Source organism: Xenopus laevis, chromosome 2L (assembly GCF_017654675.1).
Source record: "Xenopus laevis strain J_2021 chromosome 2L, Xenopus_laevis_v10.1, whole genome shotgun sequence".
NCBI lineage: Eukaryota > Metazoa > Chordata > Amphibia > Anura > Pipidae > Xenopus > Xenopus laevis.
Genome location: NC_054373.1, coordinates 186637447 through 186661712, shown reverse-complemented (window position 1 = coordinate 186661712; position 24266 = coordinate 186637447). Strand labels below are relative to the sequence as shown.

Below are 24266 nucleotides of genomic sequence, written 5' to 3'. Positions count from 1 at the left end.
TGTGTCTCTTGCTTCCTCACTTCTTCCTGTTACAGTTAGAGCTGCAGTATTTCTGGTCAGGTGATCTCTTCCTGTTACAGTGAGAGTTGTAGTATTTCTGGTCAGCTGATCTCTTCCTGTTACAGTTAGAGCTGCAGTATTTCTGGTCAGGTGATCTCTTCCTGTTACAGTTAGAGCTGCAGTATTTCTGGTCAGGTGATCTCTTCCTGTTACAGTTAGAGCTGCAGTATTTCTGGTCAGGTGATCTCTTCCTGTTACAGTTAGAGCTGCAGTATTTCTGGTCAAGTGATCTCTTCCTGTTACAGTTAGTGTTGTAGTATTTCTGGTCAGGTGATCTCTGAGGCAGCAAAGATAGAGTCACGAAATGGTGGTTCAAGGCAAGAGATGTAAAAGGGCAATATTTATGTAAATATATATTCCAGTTTGGTAAGATTCTTTAATATGTCATTCAATTCAATCTGTTGCTTAAGTATTCATTTTGGGGGTATAGTTTTCCTTTAAAGAGGGTAAGGCTCTACAACCAGTGGTAAAACATTTTCTCAACAAAGGACACTCTCTCCCTACATTCAGGTGCATGGCAATTGACCATCAACCCCCCTTGGTAAGAGGGGGTGATGGGGACCAGGCCCTACTGAGAATGGAGTCCCGCTGGATTTTGAAACTGGACACAGTTGCTCCCCGAGGTCTCAATGAGACCCTGCCTTTGGGTTGCTTTTTGTGAAACAATATTGACTTTTACTATCTTGTATCCTGTTTTGTTGCCATATAGCTTGCTACAAATGTTGCTTTTTTGTCCAATTATGTTTATTGTCATTTTGGTTTAGCCATTTGTCCTCCCCTTCTTATGTAAACACAGCGCAGTTGACTGTGACTATATGCATCTGTTATGTATCCATATTTGCCCTGTCTGTCTGTCCCACTGATGACCACTGGGAGGTTAATTGGCTTAAGGACGCGGTGGTGCTTTAGTCAGTTCCCCTAACATAACTCTGCATGGCCCTAACGTCTCTGTACTACCCTGCCCTGTATGTGGGTCCCTATAAAAAGGTGAGCTGAGCACAAGCAGTACGAGGGCCGGTGGCACCCATGTAACCCTAATGGGTAGAAGCGCTGGCAGTAGGCAGCCCTTGGTTTCAGTGACTCCGCAAAACCCTCCGCTAACATTCGCCCACAAGCGCTGTCTCTGCTGGCTCCCCTTTGTGGTTGCTAGCAGTTGAGTGCTCGGCGACGGACATGGGTTGCCTAGCAACGGTACAACGCCGCTCACTGTGGGTTTGTGGTGCATTTCCGGCCCATCTATACAGGGCATAGGACGGGTAGCTCGCTACACATCAGAATAATGTGACAGAGTGGGGTAACAGTAGGACGCACCCTGTGTATAAGCAGAACTCTCCCATACAAAGGGGCAGACCTAACATGGATAATAACATTTGCCTTTCTATCCACATGTATATACTGCTTTGCATAACAAACGATGAGTGACAGGCATCGTATACAGGTGTCTTGGAGCCATTTTTTACCCTATTTAAACCCCCAAACACTTGTGCACTGCTTTTCTTTCCCTGACGAAGGCTTCTGTGTGGAGCCGAAACGTTGGATCACCAATAAATCTCCACTTTCATTTGAATTATTGACTTGATGTATTTCCTTGGAGTGCTGTCCCCTGCATTTTGTCTACATACTTCAGACTAGCACCCAGGTTTATATATATATAAGGGGATATGATCACTATATATAAATATATAAGGGGATATGATCACTATATATAAATATATAAGGGGGAAATGATCACTATATATAAATATATAAGGGGATATGATCACTATATATAAATATATAAGGGGGAAATGATCACTATATATAAATATATAAGGGGATATGATCACTATATATAAATATATAAGGGGATATGATCACTATATATAAATATATAAGGGGATATGATCACTATATATAAATATATAAGGGGATATGATCACTATATATAAATATATAAGGAGATATGATCACTATATATAAATATATAAGGGGATATGATCACTATATATAAATATATAAGGGGATATGATCACTATATATGAATATATAAGGTACAATACACAATAAATTCTCTGATGCTTTATTTGCCAGTAGATCCTTCCAGCTCATGAGTGATCCATTCAGATTAAAATAAAGAAGAGAACAAGGGCATTTTACAGTAAGACTCATAAAGTGGAGTTGTCTCATTGAAGTGACTATACTGGCAGATACATCAGACAGATTCAGGAGTACATTTTTAGCGGGTTAAAAAACAGGGATACTGAAATAACTAAAAAATAATAAAGTACAAAGTTGATCCAGGGACTTGTTTACCAGCCTGAGGCAACTTGATGATGACTTGAAATATGTGTTTTTTCTACTTTCGACTGGGTCAAATAAGCAGTTAGGCAGGTTTCTCTTGGACAAAATTCAGATCAAACTTGAACCTCAAACACTAGGTTACCGTGTAACATTTTATAAGGGGTTTTAGAAGGTACCTGGAGTTCTGTGACCTTCTCATGTCCTTATCGTTTACAGTAGGGGATACATTTTCCCTTATAATACATGAGTGATACTCAGAGTTCCCTGTATAACTCAGCCTGCAGCCTTGTGCCTTTATATGGTCACAGAACAACCCCTCAGTGACTTCTAATATCCTTATCATTTACAGTAGGGGGTACATTATCCCTTATAATACATGAGTGATACTCAGAGTTCCCTGTATAACTCAGCCTGCAGCCTTGTGCCTTTATATGGTCACAGAACAACCCCTCAGTGACTTCTAATATCCTTATCATTTACAGTAGGGGGTACATTATCCCTTATAATACATGAGTGATACTCAGAGTTCCCTGTATAACTCAGCCTGCAGCCTTGTGTCTTTATATGGTCACAGAACAACCCCTCAGTGACTTCTAATATCCTTATCATTTACAGTAGGGGGTATATTATCCCTTATAATACATGAGTGATACTCAGAGTTCCCTGTATAACTCAGCCTGCAGCCTTGTGCCTTTATATGGTCACAGAACAACCCCTCAGTGACTTCTAATATCCTTATCATTTACAGTAGGGGGTACATTATCCCTTATAATACATGAGTGATACTCAGAGTTCCCTGTATAACTCAGCCAGCAGCCTTGTGCCTTTATATGGTCACAGAACAACCCCTCAGTGACTTCTAATGTCCTTATCATTTACAGTAGGGGGTACATTATCCCTTATAATACATGAGTGATACTCAGAGTTCCTTTTATAACTCAGCCTGCAGCCTTGTGCCTTTATATGGTCACAGAACAACCCCTCAGTGACTTCTAATATCCTTATCATTTACAGTAGGGGGTACATTATCCCTTATAATACATGAGTGATACTCAGAGTTCCTTTTATAACTCAGCCTGCAGCCTTGTGCCTTTATATGGTCACAGAACAACCCCTCAGTGACTTCTAATATCCTTATCATTTACAGTAGGGGGTCCATTATCCCTTATAATACATGAGTGATACTCAGAGTTCCCTGTATAACTCAGCCTGCAGCCTTGTGTCTTTATATGGTCACAGAACAACCCCTCAGTGACTTCTAATGTCCTTATCATTTACAGTAGGGGGTACATTATCCCTTATAATACATGAGTTATACTCAGAGTTAGCTATATGACAAGGTGATGGGTAATATTAACATTTATGAGTTTGTGTTTAGCTGAATGATTTGTTGACTGGGAATAGATTGTGGTGCTTAAAGAGAACTGCTTTCAGTTTCCTTCTTAAAGGAACAGTTCAGTGTGACAAAACAAACTGGGTAAATAGATAGTCTGTGCAAAATAAAAAAAATATCTAATATAGTTAGTTATCCAAAAATTGAGTGGATGTGTAACATAATAGCCAGAACACTACTTCCTGCTTTTCAGCTCTCTAACTCTGAGTTAGTCAGTGACTATAAGGGGGGCCACATGGGACATAACTGTTCAGTGAGTTTGTAATTGATCCTCAGCATTCAGCTCAGATTCAAAAGCAACAGATATGACCCATGTGCCCCCCCCCTCAAGTCTGTGATTGGTTACTGCCTGGTAGCCAGGGTAACCAATCAGTGGAAAGCAAGAGAGCTGAAAAGCAGGAAGTAGTGTTCTGGCTATTATGTTACACATCCACTCACTCCAGCCTTTATACATTACATTTTTGGCTAACTAACTATATTAGATACATTTATTACTTTGCACAGCCTATCTATTTAGCCAGTTTTTATTTTTATACTGAACTGTTCCTTTAAGGTCCATAAAATCCAGTCCTAGGTGTATATCTAATGCAGAGGAATCATAGCACTGTGCAGAGAGGATGTCTGTCTCCAAATATAGAGGACCCCAATAAAAAAATGAGGGTAAATGTGTCAGGGAATAGAACGACTCTCCCCTTTACGTAAAAATGTCATGGATGTGGAATTCAGTGGGAGTCATGGTGGGATGTTTCAGCTTGTATCTAGGGAGGTGCACAGGCAGTTCTCTAACATGAGGAATTAGCAGAGAAAGCCAGTAGCTGTGTATTTCCAATCCCATATACAGATGAAAGAAAAGCACTTAATGGCAATGGCACATAAACCAGTTAAATACGTTGTCTCACGGGTGTTTTGTAGCTCCATGGGTGGGGGGAAAACTGTTCATTATCACCCCATTCACTTTGATTAGTGGCCAAAGCTGGGGCAGGGCTAGTAGCTATACACATGGGGTTGTGCACTTTTGAGTTCACTGTTAGTTTGATACAGGGTAAAAATGATATTGTAAATATGAGGCCATTTACAATTGGTTTTCATTTTTTATTATTTGTGGTTTTTGAGTTATTTAGCTTTTTATTCAGCAGCTTGCAATTTCAGCCATCTGGTTGCTAGGGTCCCAATTCCCCTAGCAGCCATGCATTGATTTGAATAAGAGACTGGAATATGAATATTTTCAATTGGTCTTCATTTTTTATTTTTTTTTTATAGTTTTTGAATTTCTTCTGACTCTTTCCATCTTTCAAATGGGGGTCACTGACCCCCTCTAAAAATGAATGCTCTTTAAGGCTACAAATGTATTGTTATTGCTACTTTTTATTACTCATCCTTCTATTCAGCCCCTCTCCTATTCATATTCCTGTCTGCTATTCAAATGAATGCATGGTTGCTAGGGTAATTTGGACCCTAGCAACCAGATTGCTGAAATTACAAACTGGAGAGCTGCTGAAGATAAATAACTCAAAAACCACAAATAATAAAGAATAAAAGCCAATGGCAAATTGCCTCAGAATATCCCTCTCTACATCATCAAGTAAAGCATACCTCCCAACATTTTGGAAATCAAAAGAGGGACAAAAGGGTAACTCAAAGGTGAATATTCCTTTTAAATATATATGTTTTAGTCCCTTATATTTCTAATGTTACCTTGTATTCTTCTATGTAACGAAAAGTTGCCCTTTATTACCACTTCAGTGTATCCTTTTAAAGGGGAAATATTCACCTTCCGTGTTTGCTGGTATGAGACCTTTGGCATGTATGTTGGATACGTGTCTTTTACTTATTGTGTACGATTAAATGAAAACATTTCTTATTCATATGCTGTTTTTACCTCTGATTCAGAAAAGTCTTTCCTTTATTCTGCACTTTATGATCCCTTATGGTGGCCAATACCTGCTTGGATTCTTCCTGCCTGGCCATCTGGGCATATGTGGTACCTCAGTGGGGCCCTTTTTACACTGACGTTCCATTTGTCCAAACAAATGTTATTTCCTATTGTCCTTTCCTGGTGCTTAGAGGTGACATTGCAGATTCCTTCCAATTCTGCCCATATGGCCCCTGTCATGGGAAAACTGCCATTGGTCCATCTGCATGGATAATCCAATAATAAGCAACTGCTTGGCTGCATAACTGGCAGTTTTGCCTGCCATTAATATATCCACGTGGCTGCCAGATATCCGCTGTATATACAGTAGAATTAGTGCTACAGCAAAGCATTTTAGTAGGTGCTGCTAAGAAGTAACTAAAACAGCGCCCCCAGTTGGAGCTTGTAAGAAACATCAGACATGGCAGTGCTCTTGTCCATTTTCAGAGTCATAACAGGACAAAATAATATCCCTTTAGCTTTCATAACACAGAAAGGACAGAGGCAGGTGGAGGATCCAAGGTAGAGTCCTGCGGCGGCTCAGGTACCTGCGTGTTACCCGAAAAAAAAAGGATTTTCCGGTGCGGGTATAGAAGCTGGTTGCTTATCTAAATTTCTTATCTTATGTTTCTTGTCTTATGTCTCTATTTGACTCCTTTTAACGTTTCCCAAAACTTTTTTCTGTCCCCGCCCGCTTTTGATGATGTCACTTCTGGTTTGCAGCAACATCACTTCCTGTTTAATTGTGGTCTGCGGGTTGTGGATAAGGCAGTTGGGGTTCGGGTCGGGTAGCGGATCAAAGTGGGAAATTATTCGGGTTTGGGGTTGCAGGTTGGGGTTGGGTCCGCGCAGGACTCTAATCTAAGGACTCCCAGATACGTCAGATCAAACAGGGTATTGCTATTTCATCCCTGGTGGTTATTTTGTGGTTAATGTTTAATCAGATGTGATCAGAGTGTCTGGCCTGTATAAACAACTCCTGTGCTGCGTGGGCTTGCTCTCTAAACATTCATTTAACCAGTCGCTACTTGATACGTGCAAACACTGACTCTCACTTCTGATGAAACAATGAGATATATATATATATATAATATATATACAGGTATGGGACCTGTTATCCAAAATGCTCGGGACCTTGGGCTTGCCAGATAACGGATCTTTCCATAATTTTGATCTCCATACCTTAAATCTACTAGGAAATCATATAAACATGAAATAAAGCCAATAGGCTGGTTTTGCTTCCAATAAGGATTAATTATATCTTAGTTGGGATCAAGTACAAGCGAATGTTTTATTATTACACAGAAAAATGAAATAATTTTTAAAAATTTTGATAAAATAGAGTATATGGGAGAGGGCCATTCTGTAATACAGAGCTTTCTGGATAACAGGTTTGTGAGTAATAAATTTCGGCAATATTCTTATAAGTTAATATCTAGATGGTATAGGACTCCGGTGGTCCTGAAACAAATGGGCCTTAGTGAAAATGATAGATGTTGGAGGTGTGAGAAGGATCAAGGGTCATAACATTACATGCCTGGTACTGACAACGTTTTGGAACTCAATCTTAGCTATTTGTGAGGAAGTCACAGGAGTGTTGGCTTCATCATGGTGCCCAGCAAATATCATACTATTTTTTGGGTTAGGTAAAATAGGAAGGAAAAATAGAGATAATTTATTACAGTTGATAATAGCTGCTAAATCTCTTATCTTATACCTTTACACTGGAGAGATAAAAACTCTCCCACGGTTGAAAATTGGGTAGCTGTGGTTACAGAGATAAGTCAGATGGAAGAATTTACAGCATGGATAAATGATAATTACATAGAATACCTGGAATTCTGGTCAAGATGGTTTATATTTAGATATTTAGAAGGAAAAAAAAAAGAGAGAGCAACAATAATCCAACCATTGGCAAAAATAGGATGTGTTCACATAATCATTATGTAGATGATATGCTAATACCCGAATAAGGGCAACAATATGTGGAAATTAATCTGGATGTTCTACAGCCCACTTAGATAATTAAAGAATTGTTGAGATTTTAAGTAAACAAGGAAAATATAGAAACAAATTATACTTGTTTGTACTATTTGCTGTTGTGATGCACGGGATAGATACACAAGTACCTGTACCCCAGAAATAAAGATAATACGGTTAGAGAAATGTATGTCTCTATTTGCCTGCACTGTATATATCTTCATCTTTTTTTATTGAGATGTATTGGACAAACAAATGTTCTTTTTTTATGTATGTATTGTTAACCTTTTAAATGCCACAGATCGTAGAATCTACGTTCTGTGGCAAAGGTACTTGAAATGCCACAGAACGTAGATTCTACGTTCTGCAGCATTTCCCTCCCTGCAGAAAGCGGTGCGCATTTAAAAGCTGCGCACCGCTTCTGTTCCGTTCAGAACCCCCTAGGCAACGAGCAAATAAGGTTATACTTACCGATCCGGTAAGCGATCGGTTTTGGGCAGCCAATAGGAGCAGTGGAGACGCAAGGAGCACAGTGATGACGTCTCCACTGCTCCCCCCATAAATTACACCCGGAAAGCGCCGCCCCTTCCACTCCTGCTGCGCATCTGCTACAGTTGGAGCCCCCCTGCTGCCATTCTGCTGGTTTCCTGCCGAGTTGGTCGCTTTGATTGCCTGGATTCGACTGAGTGAGCTCAACTACACCTCTCTACACCCTTTATTTCTGTTTATTTCTGTTTATAACTGTCTAAAAAAAATTTTTTTTCTTTTTTTTTTTTTTTTCTTCTCTCTTTGGCCTTAGTACACTTTTGCACTAAAACACACTTACAGGCAACTTTGCCAAGCACACACTCACACTCACACTCACACTTACTCTTACTTTTTTCTCTATACTTTTTTTCTTTACTTTTTTTTCTTTGCTTTCTTTAGTAGTTTTTCTTTATTTGTTGTTCAAACTTTATTTCTGATCTTGTATTACAATTATTTGATTGCTTTTTACTGTTTTTTGCCATTTTATCATTGGTTTGTGTTTTTTATTGCTCTTATTGGTTTATTTCCCCTTTGCATTGTTCTTTACTGCTGGTTTAGTTCCCCTTTGCATTGTTCTTTACTACTGGTTTCCCTTTGCCGTAATACTGGTGGATCTATAGTTCAGACTACCGATTTCACCCCAAAAACTTAATTTTTATTGCTTTTGGTGATTTTATTAGTTTATTCTTTGCATTGTTCTTTACTGCTGGTTTCCCCTTTGCATTGTCCTTTACTGCTGATTTAGTTCCCTAGAAAAGTTTCCCTTTGCAGTGACGCTGGTGGATCTATAGTCCAGACCACTGATTTCACTCCAATAACAGTAATTTTCATTGCTTTTGGTGATTTTTTTAGTTTATTCTTTGCATTGTCCTTTACTGCTGATTTAGTTCCCTAGAAAAGTTTCCCTTTGCAGTGACGCTGGTGGATCTATAGTTCTGACCACCAGTTTCACTCCAATAACAGTAATTTTGCTGCATCTTGTTGATTATATTCAGTTTTTCCCTTGCATTTTTTACTACTTGCTTAGCTCCCCAAAAAAGGTTTTCTTTGCAGGGACACTAGTGCATCTAGGACCCTTGACCACTGATTTCAGTTGTTGTTTTATTGCTTTGGGTAGTGTTATTGCATTTTAGTGATTGTATTCAAGAGTTTTCTTTGCACTGTTCTTTATTGCTTGTTTAGTGCCCCTAAAAAACGTTCCCTTTGCTGTGACTTAGTTTTAGTGGTCTTATTCTGCTTCATTCAGCTGATTGTCCCAGAAATTTGCTGGCTTGTGTTTTTTTGTTTTGTTCTGGTGGTTTATATTAGCAGGGGTTAATTCTTGGTCATCTTGCTGGCTTGGTTTTTTTTTTTATTCTGGTTGTTTATATTAGCAGGGGTTAATTCTTGGTCATCTTGCTGGCTTGGTTTTTTTTTATTCTGGTTGTTTATATTAGCAGGGGTTAATTCTTGGTCATCTTGCTGGCTTGGTTTTTTTTTTTTTGTTCTGGTTGTTTATATTGGGAGGGGTTAACTTTTGGTCATCTTGCTAGCTTGTGTTTTTTTTTTTTTTGTTCTGTTTGTTTGTATTAGCAGTGCTTGGTCATATTTTGCTGGCTTTTTATTATTCTCATATTTCAAGTAGGAGCTGTCTTGCTTTCTCATTTGTTTGACTGCCTATTGATTCATAGTTTTGCAATTGTCTGTATATTTCTGGCACAATGGCCAAACGGTTTTATACCGCTGAGGAAGCGGCTAGGTTTTGCATGGACTCCAGCTCAGAGGAATTCAGCGATTCAGATTCTGAGTATGTCCCATCTGATGCCTCTACTGAGGAATCAGAGGTAGGTGATAGCAGCACTATTAGCGCAGAGACTAGTAGTGGCGGCACACTTACTGCTGACGAGTCAGAGGCTGGTGGCAGTGTGCCAGATGCTCCCATGGAGGTTGAAGAGGGTGAGGGTAGTGGTGATGCAGCAGTTGGAGCGCCTGTGTGGGGGCCTCCCTGTAATTATGCCCCAGAAATTCCCCCATTCACTGCAGTCGCGGGCGTCAAGGTGGACACCACTAACTTTCAAATCCTAGATTTCTTCAATCAATTTATTACAGAGGCCATCCTACAGGACATGGTCCATTTTACAAATTTATACGCTGAGCAGTATCTTGCCAGCCACCCTTTACCAGGGTATTCAAGAGCCCATGCGTGGTATCCCACTAATGTCGGTGAAATCAAAAGATTCCTGGCACTCACATTGGCAATGGGACTCGTAGAACGTAACACCTTAGCCTCATACTGGGATACCACTACAGTCCTTTCCATCCCTCTTTTTTCAGCCGTTATGCCAAGAAACCGTTACCAAATTTTACTGCGGTTTCTTCACTTTAACGACAACGCAGCGGCTGTTCCCCCTAATGAGCCCGGTCACGACAGGCTTTACAAATTGAGGCCCCTTATAGATAGCCTGTCTCAGCGCTTCGCAGAGGTCTACACCCCCTCCCAAAATATTTGTGTGGACGAGTCCCTTTTGCTCTTCAAAGGGCGCCTTAGATTTCGCCAATACATCCCTAGTAAGCGGGCTCGCTATGGGATGAAATTTTACAAACTCTGCGAAAGCAGCACGGGCTATACTAGTTTTTTCATGTTCTATGAAGGAAAGGACTCTAATTTGGACCCCCCCGGTTGTCCCCTTGATTTGACTGCCAGTGGTAAAATTGTCTGGGAGCTCATAACTCCACTGTTGGGCCGAGGTTACCACTTATACGTGGATAACTTTTACACGAGCATCCTCTTATTTAGGACCCTTTATTGCTTGGACACCCTTGCCTGTGGCACCGTTAGGCAAAACCGCAAAGGACTGCCTAAGGAACTGGTGGACAAGAAATTGAAACGTGGAGAAGTACATGCTCTAAGAACCGATGAGCTCCTGGCCCTAAAATTTGCAGACACAAAAAATGTTTTTATGCTTACTACTATCCACAATGAGAGTGTAGTTGTCCAACACAGACGTGGCAGGCCCGCAAAATCAAAGCCACTCTGTTGTAAAGATTATAGTAAGCATATGGGTGGCGTCGATAAAACAGACCAAATTCAAACTTACTATGACGCCACCAGAAAAACCAGGGCCTGGTACAAAAAAGCAGCAATTTACATGATTCAAATGGCCCTCTATAATTCTTATGTCGTTTACAAGGCGGCAGTACCAGGCCCCAAATTGTCTTATTACAATTTTCTGCTGCAACTGCTCCCTGCCCTTTTGTTTGGAGATGTACAGGAGGTTCCAGATGTGCCTGGCAATGACAATGTTGCCCGAATGGTGGGTAAGCATTTCATTGCCCAAATTCCACCAACACCTAATAAAAGATATGCCCAGAGAGCTTGTAAGGTTTGTCGTTCCAGGGGTGTTAGAAAAGATGTGCGGTATTTTTGTCCCAAGTGTCCTAGCAAGCCTGCTTTGTGTTTCGAACCCTGTTTTGAGGTGTACCACACTGTGGTACACTACGAGAGGGCTTGAATTCTGTGTTGTGTTGGTAGGTTAGGGCTCTCTGGGTTTGTTGGTGGTAAAAGGATTTAGTAAATCTGTATAGTAAGCTTGGCATTCTCTGTTTAGGTGGTTAGGTGTGCTGGCAAAGTGATGCACTTTTTTTTTTGTGTTTTGTGCAGTGGTTTTTCAGATTCATGCACTTTTTTTTGTGTTTTGTGCAGTGGTTTTTCAGATTCATGCACTTTTTTTTTGTGTTTTGTGCAGTGGTTTTTCAGATTCATGCACTTTTTTTGTGTTTTGTGCAGTGGTTTTTCAGATTCATGCACTTTTTTTGTGTTTTGTGCAGTGGTTTTTCAGATTCATGCACTTTTTTTTTGTGTTGTGCAGTGGTTTTTCAGATTCATGCACTTTTTTTTGTGTTTTGTGCAGTGGTTTTTCAGATTCATGCACTGTTTTTTTTTTGTGTTTTGTGCAGTGTTTTTTTCAGATTCAAGCCCCCCATTGAGATCTAACATTTCACGCTCTAGGTTTTTGTGCACACACTAGCAGTAATTGGTTAGGTGTGCTGTCAAAGTGAAGCTTTTTTTGTGCTGTCAAAGTGAAGCGTTTTTTGTGCAGTGGTTTTTTAGATTCAAGCCCCCAATTGAGATCATTTTGGCAGGTCCCTTCTTCATTTATAAATAGGTTATAGATATTGGTAATGAAAAAAAAAGTTTGACAAAATAAAAGTTGGCAGTTTTTTTTCTGTATAGTAATGATCTTTGATTTATGGTGTAGGATTTGGCACAGGGTGTGCAATTTTTTTGTGCTGTGTAGCAGTAAAAACAGTTGTGTGTGTATATAGGTTTGTTATTAGTATATGCATTCAGCTTTTGTGTTGAGCTACGGTGCTTTAGGCCAGTTGTAGTGTTATGGATAGCATTTGTATTGCGCTGGTGCCATAGCGAACTGAGGTGCTGGTTGGTCGAGAGGGCGCACGATAGAACTTGTGGTGCGTGATGAATACGTGGGATGATGTGCATCTCTAATGCTGATGCCACAAGTCTTTTTTTTTACTGGCACCTCAAAAGCTCATCTATCAGCGCAGTTATCTATAGTTTTGTCTGTATTTCTGGGCAACATTTGCATTTGTTTTTGTAGATTTAGGCATCTCTGGATTTGTGGGTAGTATGTCTTCAGTTTTCTTGAATAGCAAAGGTTTTTGAGCACAGGGTGACCGAAACACTATGGTCTATCGTTTAGATTTGTTCTTAGTGTATGCATTCAGCATATTTTTCCTGATAAGTTGTGGTTGGAATAATCCATTTTTTTGTACTTATAGCACAAAGTGAATATATAAGCAGTGTTTAGGTTAGACTAAGTTGCAGTGCTCTCTGAATACTAAGGGCTGGGACACACTGGGAGATTTGGGGAGATTTAGTCGCCTGGCGACTAATCTCTGCGACTTTTCTCCCCGAATGCCTCCCCTCGCTCTGCGCCTGGCTAAAATGAAAAATCGCCTGCGCTAATCACACGTGGCGATTCGTTTTCCGAAGTCGCCCGAAGTTTCCTGAGGCAACTTCGGGCGACTTCGGAAAATGAATCGCCGCGTGTGATTAGCGCAGGCGATTTTTCATTTTAGACAGGCGCATAGCGAAGGGAGGCATTCGGGGAGAAAAGTCGCGGCGATTAGTCGCCAGGCGACTAAATCGCCCAGTGTGTCCCAGCCCTAATAGCACTTTGCCATACCTGTTACCAGTGGGGCACCAGCTTTCTACAAACTTCTGCTGCTGGGCATAATTTTATCTCCGCTGCTAATGCCCCAATCCTTATTGTTGCCACCTAAATTCCTAAACTTCTTAGGACACTTGCATAATTTATGGGCCAAATTTACTATGGATTTTGTTGGTAAATATATCTGCAAATGTGGTACAGATTTTGTCATTGCTGAAATAGTGTAGGAAGAAGCAAACAAATTGGTATTGTAACACCACAGGACAGATGAAACTCAAAGACGCTCCACTGAATCCAAAATGGTGAGTGAAATATGTTTTGGGGTTAATATGGGGTAGTAGCAACCATATACAGATCCACAGAGTAGCCCCAAAATTCTCTAGGAGAATTCTTGGGGATAAATCTAACTTTGTACATTGTATTTTCCTTTATTTCAGACCAAAGCACAGAGTTTTACAATGGAATGCAACCACAATTCTCCACATAGTAAAGCAAGAATGGCATCTCTGAATAGTTGAAGGTGTTTATTTTCAAGAAATCTATAGTTTTTGGGGGTTATTTCATTGGTAAGGGACAGTTTAGGATGAAATATGGATACTTGCACATAAATTCACAGAACCAATATTAGACATTGTGCCTGTTTTGGGGTGTTTGGTGGCTGCGTATCTATGTCTATTTATACATATGGGGTATCATTTTATTCAGGGGAACGTGCAGATTGTTATTGAGCAGGTTTTTCTCAGTTGCCATGGAAACTTAGAGAAAAATATAACTTTTTATATCTTTTTTCCTTTATTTCAGACCAAATTGCTGACTTCTATGAATGATTGCAGCCACAATTCTCTGTGTAGAAAAGCGAGAATGGCATCTTTGAATAGCTGAAGAAGTGTACTTTTCGGATATATATGGTTTATGGGGGTTATTTTACAGGTAAGGGGCAGTTTATGATGAAAAAACTTGAGAACTGTACATAAATTTGCAGCCCCAATATTACGCATTGTGCCTGTTTTGGGGTGTTTGGGGGCTGTGTCTCTATGTGTATCCATACATATGGGGTATTGTTCTATTCAGGGGAACTTGCAGATTGTTGTTGAGCAGGTTTTTGTTAGTTGCCATGGAAACTTTGGGAGAAATCTAACTTTGGAACTCTTTTTTCCTTTATTTCAGACCAAATCGCTGACTTCTAAGAATGACTGCGGCCACAATTCTCCGTGTAGAAAAGCAAGAATGGCATCTTTGAATAGCTGAAGAAGGGTACTTTTCGGATATATAAGGTTTGTGGGGGTTATTTCACAGTTTGGGGGGTGTTTAGACTGAAAAACTGCAAGTAGTACACATAGAGCGCAGCCCCCAGATTTTCAACTGCAATTGCCCTTATGCGTTGCTCCTGTTTTGGGGTGTTTGGTGGCTGCGTCTCTATGTGTATCCATACATATGGGGTGTTGTTCTATTCAGGGGAACTTGCAGATTGTTGTTGAGCAGGTTTTTGTTAGTTGCCATGGAAACTTTGGGAGAAATCTAACTTTGGAACTCTTTTTTCCTTTGTTTTAGACCAAATTGCAGACTTCTAAGAATGACTGCGGCCACAATTCTCCGTGTAGAAAAGCAAGAATGGCATCTTTGAATAGCTGAAGAAGTGTACTTTTCGGGCATATAAGGTTTGTGGGGGTTATTTCACAGTTTGGGGGGTGTTTAGACTGAAAAACTGCAAGTAGTACACATAGAGCGCAGCCCCCAGATTTTCAACTGCAATTGCCCTTATGCGTTGCTCCTGTTTTGGGGTGTTTGGTGTCTGCGTCTCTATGTGTATCCATACATATGGGGTATTGTTCTATTCAGGGGAACTTGCAGATTGTTGTTGAGCAGGTTTTTGTTAGTTGCCATGGAAACTTTGGGAGAAATCTAACTTTGGAACTCTTTTTTCCTTTGTTTTAGACCAAATTGCAGACTTCTAAGAATGACTGCGGCCACAATTCTCCGTGTAGAAAAGCAAGAATGGCATCTTTGAATAGCTGAAGAAGTGTACTTTTCGGGCATATAAGGTTTGTGGGGGTTATTTCACAGTTTGGGGGGTGTTTAGACTGAAAAACTGCAAGTAGTACACATAGAGCGCAGCCCCCAGATTTTCAACTGCAATTGCCCTTATGCGTTGCTCCTGTTTTGGGGTGTTTGGTGGCTGCGTCTCTATGTGTATCCATACATATGGGGTATTGTTCTATTCAGGGGAACTTGCAGATTGTTGTTGAGCAGGTTTTTGTTAGTTGCCATGGAAACTTTGGGAGAAATCTAACTTTGGAACTCTCTTTTCCTTTTTTTAGACCAAATTGCTGACTTCTAAGAATGACTGCGGCCACAATTCTCCGTGTAGAAAAGCAAGAATGGCATCTTTGAATAGCTGAAGAAGTGTACTTTTCGGACATATAAGGTTTGTGGGGGTTATTTCACAGTTTGGGGGGTGTTTAGACTGAAAAACTGCAAGTAGTACACATAGAGCGCAGCCCCCAGATTTTCAACTGCAATTGCCCTTATGCGTTGCTCCTGTTTTGGGGTGTTTGGTGGCTGCGTCTCTATGTGTATCCATACATATGGGGTATTGTTCTATTCAGGGGAACTTGCAGATTGTTGTTGAGCAGGTTTTTGTTAGTTGCCATGGAAACTTTGGGAGAAATCGAACTTTGGAACTCTCTTTTCCTTTTTTTTAGACCAAATTGCTGACTTCTAAGAATGACTGCGGCCACAATTCTCCGTGTAGAAAAGCAAGAATGGCATCTTTGAATAGCTGAAGAAGTGTACTTTTCGGACATATAAGGTTTGTGGGGGTTATTTCACAGTTTGGGGGGTGTTTAGACTGAAAAACTGCAAGTAGTACACATAGAGCGCAGCCCCCAGATTTTCAACTGCAATTGCCCTTATGCGTTGCTCCTGTTTTGGGGTGTTTGGTGGCTGCGTCTCTATGTGTATCCATACATATGGGGTATTGTTCTATTCAGGGGAACTTGCAGATTGTTGTTGAGCAGGTTTTTGTTAGTTGCCATGGAAACTTTGGGAGAAATCTAACTTTGGAACTCTCTTTTCCTTTTTTTTAGACCAAATTGCTGACTTCTAAGAATGACTGCGGCCACAATTCTCCGTGTAGAAAAGCAAGAATGGCATCTTTGAATAGCTGAAGAAGTGTACTTTTCGGACATATAAGGTTTGTGGGGGTTATTTCACAGTTTGGGGGTGTTTAGACTGAAAAACTGCAAGTAGTACACATAGAGCGCAGCCCCCAGATTTTCAACTGCAATTGCCCTTATGCGTTGCTCCTGTTTTGGGGTGTTTGGTGGCTGCGTCTCTATGTGTATCCATACATATGGGGTATTGTTCTATTCAGGGGAACTTGCAGATTGTTGTTGAGCAGGTTTTTGTTAGTTGCCATGGAAACTTTGGGAGAAATCGAACTTTGGAACTCTCTTTTCCTTTTTTTTAGACCAAATTGCTGACTTCTAAGAATGACTGCGGCCACAATTCTCCGTGTAGAAAAGCAAGAATGGCATCTTTGAATAGCTGAAGAAGTGTACTTTTCGGACATATAAGGTTTGTGGGGGTTATTTCACAGTTTGGGGGGTGTTTAGACTGAAAAACTGCAAGTAGTACACATAGAGCGCAGCCCCCAGATTTTCAACTGCAATTGCCCTTATGCGTTGCTCCTGTTTTGGGGTGTTTGGTGGCTGCGTCTCTATGTGTATCCATACATATGGGGTATTGTTCTATTCAGGGGAACTTGCAGATTGTTGTTGAGCAGGTTTTTGTTAGTTGCCATGGAAACTTTGGGAGAAATCTAACTTTGGAACTCTCTTTTCCTTTTTTTTAGACCAAATTGCTGACTTCTAAGAATGACTGCGGCCACAATTCTCCGTGTAGAAAAGCAAGAATGGCATCTTTGAATAGCTGAAGAAGTGTACTTTTCGGACATATAAGGTTTGTGGGGGTTATTTCACAGTTTGGGGGGTGTTTAGAATGAAAAACTGCAAGTAGTACACATAGAGCGCAGCCCCCAGATTTTCAACTGCAATTGCCCTTATGCGTTGCTCCTGTTTTGGGGTGTTTGGTGGCTGCGTCTCTATGTGTATCCATACATATGGGGTATTGTTCTATTCAGGGGAACTTGCAGATTGTTGTTGAGCAGGTTTTTGTTAGTTGCCATGGAAACTTTGGGAGAAATCTAACTTTGGAACTCTCTTTTCCTTTTTTTTAGACCAAATTGCTGACTTCTAAGAATGACTGCGGCCACAATTCTCCGTGTAGAAAAGCAAGAATGGCATCTTTGAATAGCTGAAGAAGTGTACTTTTCGGACATATAAGGTTTGTGGGGGTTATTTCACAGTTTGGGGGGTGTTTAGACTGAAAAACTGCAAGTAGTACACATAGAGCGCAGCCCCCAGATTTTCAACTGCAATTGGCCTTATGCGTTGCTCCTGTTTTGGGGTGTTTGGTGGCTGCGTCTCTATGTGTATCCATACATATGAGGTATTGTTCTATTCAGGGGAACTTGCAGATTGTTGTTGAGCAGGTTTTTGTTAGTTGCCATGGAAACTTTGGGAGAAATCTAACTTTGGAACTCTTTTTTCCTTTATTTCAGACCAAATTGCTGACTTCTAAGAATGACTGCGGCCACAATTCTCCGTGTAGAAAAGCAAGAATGGCATCTTTGAATACCTGAAGAAGTGTACTTTTCGGGCATATGAGGTTTGTGGGGGTTATTTCACAGTTTGGGGGGTGTTTAGACTGAAAAACTGCAAGTAGGACACATAGAGCGCAGCCCCCAGATTTTCAACTGCAATTGGCCTTATGCGTTGCTCCTGTTTTGGGGTGTTTGGTGGCTGCGTCTCTATGTGTATCCATACATATGGGGTATTGTCCTATTCAGGGGAACTTGCAGATTGTTGTTGAGCAGGTTTTTGTTAGTTGCCATGGAAACTTTGGGAGAAATCTAACTTTGGAACTCTTTTTTCCTTTATTTCAGACCAAATCGCTGACTTCTAAGAATGACTGCGGCCACAATTCTCCGTGTAGAAAAGCCAGAATGGCATCTTTGAATACCTGAAGAAGTGTACTTTTCGGACATATAAGGTTTGTGGGGGTTATTTCACAGTTTGGGGGGTGTTTAGACTGAAAAACTGCAAGTAGTACACATAGAGCGCAGCCCCCAGATTTTCAACTGCAATTGGCCTTATGCGTTGCTCCTGTTTTGGGGTGTTTGGTGGCTGCGTCTCTATGTGTATCCATACATATGGGGTATTATTCTATTCAGGGGAACTTGCAGATTGTTGTTGAGCAGGTTTTTGTTAGTTGCCATGGAAACTGTGGGAGAAATCTAACTTTGGAACTCTTTTTTCCTTTATTTTAGACCAAATCGCTGACTTCTAAGAATGACTGCGGCCACAATTCTCCGTGTAGAAAAGCAAGAATGGCATCTTTGAATAGCTGAAGAAGTGTACTTTTCGGACATATAAGGTTTGTGGGGGTTATTTCACAGTTTGGGGGGTGTTTAGACTGAAAAACTGCAAGTAGTACACATAGAGCGCAGCCCCCAGATTTTCAACTGCAATTGCCCTTATGCGTTGCTCCTGTTTTGGGGTGTTTGGTGGCTGCGTCTCTATGTGTATCCATACATATGGGGTATTATTCTATTCAGGGGAACTTGCAGATTGTTGTTGAGCAGGTTTTTGTTAGTTGCCATGGAAACTGTGGGAGAAATCTAACTTTGGAACTCTTTTTTCCTTTATTTTAGACCAAATCGCTGACTTCTAAGAATGACTGCGGCCACAATTCTCCGTGTAGAAAAGCAAGAATGGCATCTTTGAATAGCTGAAGAAGTGTACTTTTCGGACATATAAGGTTTGTGGGGGTTATTTCACAGTTTGGGGGGTGTTTAGACTGAAAAACTGCAAGTAGTACACATAGAGCGCAGCCCCCAGATTTTCAACTGCAATTGCCCTTATGCGTTGCTCCTGTTTTGGGGTGTTTGGTGGCTGCGTCTCTATGTGTATCCATACATATGGGGTATCATTTTGTTCAGGAGAAGTTTGTCTTTCAAATTGTCTGTAATTATAGCATTTATAACGGTGTTATTTTGTCAGATTTACATTTATTCCTGCGTCTAAGTTAGCATTTTAGAAAAAAACTAAAAATTCAACAAAAAAGCTCTAAATATCACAACGCACTGGTAAAATGTATTTGAATTTTGAGTAAAAACTACAGCACCCCTAGAAACCTGAAGGTCTGTAGTTTCTAAAAATACCAAACTTGAAGGGATAATTTAGATTTACATATAAGTTATGCTGCATCAACTGTCACGTGTGCTTATCCAATTTGTTCTGGTGTAAAATTCTACAAAATGCTGTTTTAGTTTGGGGGTTACTCCTGGACAAAAAAAGTGGGTTACTGATACATATTGGGTATCGTTGGACTTGGCAGGATTAGGGCTTTTACAAACACAAAAAAATTCATGTAAAATTAACTTTTCTGTGGAAAAAAAACTCAAGATATACATAATTTTTTAACAATTTTATTTTTTTTTACATATTTCACCCAAAATTCACATTAAATCCCCAGAAAAGTAGCAAAATTCCGCTTGCACGTCAAAGCCCATTTTAAAACGAAAAAAACAATATATAATTTTCCTAGTTTCATGGAGGTTTTTCTACAATAAAACCTTGTTAAACTGAACAAGTACAAAATGCTTAAAAACGGCTGGCATTTCGCGTAACCAAAATGGGAAATTCTGCTGGCACTTAAAGGGTTAATAAAAAGGTAAATAAATATTTAAAAAAAGAAAAAAATACAGGTTTTCAGATAACAGATCCCATATATATATATATATATATATATATATATATATATCCTTATAAACGGTGAGTTCTGATGTCATTTCTGTCACATGACTCACTGAAACTTGTGTATTATAATAAATAAAGTACCCCCAGTTGCAAAATATGAGGATATTAGAAGTTACCTCAGAGTTCCATGGCCTTCGGCCTCGTACTTTTATATGGTCATGAAACTCCTCGGTAACTTATAATATCCTTATATTTTACAAGAGGGGGTACTTTATTCACTATATATATATATATATATATATATATATATATATATATATATATATATATATATATATATATATATATATATGATGAAGGGATGAGCAGACTCTTGTAAGGATGAATCAAGTGTTTTTATTTGTAACACAGCAGTGTGTCCAATGTTTCGTTCCCCCCCAGGTGGACACACTGCTGTGTTACAAATAAAAACACTTGATTCATCTTTACAAGAGTCTGCTCATCCCTTCATCATTTATATTACTAAAATTGATCGTGCACCTCATCTTCAAAGGAGACAGAGTGCAGACACCCCCAGCACACATATATATATATATATATATATATATATATATATATAAAGAAGCAGCACTCGTAAAAAGATATATTAGAAAGTCAGTGCATCACTTAGCAACGTTTCGGACAAAACATGTGTCCTTTGTCAAGCCAGAAAAAAAAATTTCTGGCATGACAAAGGACACACGTGTTGTCCGAAACGTTGCTAAGTGATGCACTGACTTTCTAATATATCTTTTTGTAATATACGAGAGAGAGAGAGAGAGAGAGAGAGAGAGAGAGAGAGAGAGAGAGCTCACTATTTAGTACATCCTTGCATGACTGACCTAGTATTGAAGCAATGTTGTGTTTGAACCAGAAAACTTACTATTGTTTATCTATATTTCATGCACCAACGCGGGGCCTCATGGGCATTAATGGATCAGGTGATTTCTTCCACTCCCATTGACAGGAACACTGGGTCACCTATTTAAATTCAAATCAGTGTCTGTGTTATTCCCTCAGCCCTCCCTTGTGTAATCACCATCTGCCTTCCCTGGGGAGACCCACAAACATAGCCCTTGCCCCCTGGAGGATGCCATGAAATTGCCAAGATACTCTGGGACCATTCTCTGCCACTTAAAGCCAACTGGGGCCTCTTGTAATTGCCAGTCAATTAAAGTACACTTCAAAGACACAAAGATCAGTTCTTAAAGAAGACTGACATTTACAGGCAATATCTATGGGAAAAGCACGTTTCTGAGCTTTATAGATAATGCATGTGGGCTCATACATCCCATACCAGTCATTAAAGCCCAGTGCCTGTGCCCATTGGGATAACTCCTTCAGGAGGACATGTAAACGCTGCTGGCACACACCTGGAAATCAGTACTATTGTGAGTACAGGTATGGGGTCTGTTATCTGGAAACCCGTTATCCAGAAAGTTCCAAATTGACTCTATTTTATCCAGACAATTAAAATTTTTAAAAAGTATTTCCTTTTTCTGTGTAATAATAAAACAGTAACTTGTACTTGATCCCAACTAAGATATAATTAATCCTTATTGGAAGCAAAACCAGCCTATTAGGCCTATTTCATGTTTACATGACTTTCTAATAGACTTAAGGTATGAAGATCCAAATTATGGAAAAATCCGTTATCCGGAAAACCCCAGGTTCCGAGCATTCTGGATAATAGATCCCATACCTGTATATCCTATATCTATACTACATGAGGGCTTTGTTTAGTTTTGCCCTTGACTCCCGATGCCATATGTTATGTGACATTGTTGTGGCAATGAGCAGATCAGACACCCACACTGGATCCCACGGGAGTCAGGCCATAAAAATTCCTGTGTGCTGTGCTCTCTGAATGCTTTCTTTTCAGCTCCATCTAGTTCCTATAGCAATTGAATTGAATGGGAAACCACCCCTTCTTCAGTATTGGGGTTTTTCACAATGCGAGCCGAGACTCTGCCGGGTCTACATACTTACGTTATTTTAGTCGGCCAAATTGAATTAGATTAAATTTGCTCTGACCATATATGATAAGACTCTGGCCAAGTTGGAGTAATGATTCCCCCCAGTCCAATACCTTCCAACTGTCCCAGTTTTTGGGGGACAAACCCAGTTTTGAGTGCACATCCATCCCATTGGCTCCTCTTCGGTTCCTCTCTGCTTCCTGCATCTTAAAGGGATACTGTCATGGGAAAAAAAAATTTTTTCAAAATGAATCAGTTAATAGTGCTGCTCCAGTAGAATTCTGAACTAAAATCCATTTCTCAAAAGAGCAAACAGATTTTTTTATATTCAATTTTGAAATCTGACATTGGGCTAGACATATTGTCAATTTCCCAGCTGCCCCAAGTCATGTGACTTGTGCTCTGATAAACTTCAATCACTCTTTACTGCTGTACTGCAAGTTGGAGTGATATCAACCCCCTCCCTTTTCCCCCCCAGCAGCCAAACAACAGAACAATGGGAAGGTAACCAGATAACAGCTCCCTAACACAAGATAACAGCTGCCTGGTAGATCTAAGAACAACACTCAATAGTAAAATCCAGGTCCCACTGAGACACATTCCGTTACATTGAGAAGGAAAAACAGCAGCCTGCCAGAAAGCATTTCTCTCCTAATGTGCAGGCACAAGTCACATGACCAGGGGCAGCTGGGAAAATGTCTAGCCCCATGTCAGATTTCAAAATTGAATATAAAAAAATCTGTTTGCTCTTTTGAGAAATGGATTTCAGTGCAGAATTCTGCTGGAGCAGCACTATTAACTGATTCATTTTGAAAAAATTTTTTTTCCCATGACAGTATCCCTTTAAGGAAAAAAAGTCCAAGATAGTCATTCCACCGTTGAACACACGGCCATATTGGATTTTAATCATCCGATGAAAGAATTAGAGAAAGAGCCAAATAGTGAGGGACTTAGGAAGAAGGAACTTTGGCATTTGTATTGTGCTTGTACAAGTATAAGCGATGTAATGCTTTCAATCTATCCATTTCTGCTTTAATCTTACTGCCATGTCTGGAATTAATGGAGTTCTCATTGGCCATTTTTGCCGTGATCTTCCTGCCTTGTTTGGGATTTATGGAGTGCTTATTGGCCATTTCTACAGTGATTATACTGGCACGTCTGGGGTTAATATGCCCTTTATTCCATTTTATTCAGCGATTATACTGGCATGTCTGGGGTTAATATAGTGATTATTCATTTTATTTGGTGATTATATTGGAGCATCTGGGGTTAATTTGTCTTTATCAATTTTATTTAGTGATTATACTGGCATGACTGGAGTTGTTATGCTCTTTATCCATTATATTTAGTGATTATACTGTATCAACTAGGGTTATTATGTCCTTTATCCATTTTATTTATTTTCAGGTGTCTTATACTGCCATGTCTGGAATTAATGGAGTGCTCATTGGGCATTTTTGCCGTGATCTTTCTGCCTTGTCTGGGGTTAATGGAAAGCTTATAGGCCATTTCTACAGTTCTACTGGGGTTAATATGCCCTTTATCCATTTTATTCAGTGATTATACTGGCATGTCTGGGGTTAATATGCCGATTATCCTTTTTATTTGGTGATTATATTGGTGTGTGTGGGGTTAATTTGTCTTTATCCATTTTATTTAGTGATTATACTGGCATGACTGGAGTTTTTTTGCCCTTTATTCATTTGACTTATTGATTATACTGGCGTTTCTCTGGTTACTTTATCCAGTATACATTATACTTAGTGATTATACTGGCACTTCTGGGGTTAATTTGTTCATCATCCATTTTATTTAAATTATACTGGCATGTCTGGGGTTAATATGCCGATTATCCTTTTTATTTGGTGATTATATTGGTGTGTGTGGGGTTAATTTGTCTTTTTCCATTTTATTTAGTGATTATACTGGCATGACTGGAGTTTTTTTGCCCTTTATTCATTTAATTTATTGCTTATACTGGCGTTTCTGGGGTTAATTTGTTCGTCATCCATTTTATTTAAATTATACTGACACAACTGGGGGTATGTAAAATGGGTGTGGTCAAAAAAATGACGAGATTATAATGGAGGACGAGGGAGAACC

The 24266-nt window shown here is 39.8% G+C and overlaps 1 protein-coding gene across 5 annotated transcripts in view; it reads left to right on the top strand.

The window, feature by feature from the left end:
* Nucleotides 1–24266, top strand: part of MGC68680 (uncharacterized protein) — an 86377-nt gene that overhangs the window by 23601 nt on the left and 38510 nt on the right. The window contains exon 1 of one of the 5 annotated variants that reach the window (XM_041580914.1): nt 15693–15752. The gene's annotated coding sequence lies outside the window, so the exon portion shown is untranslated. 5 annotated transcript variants of the gene reach the window in all.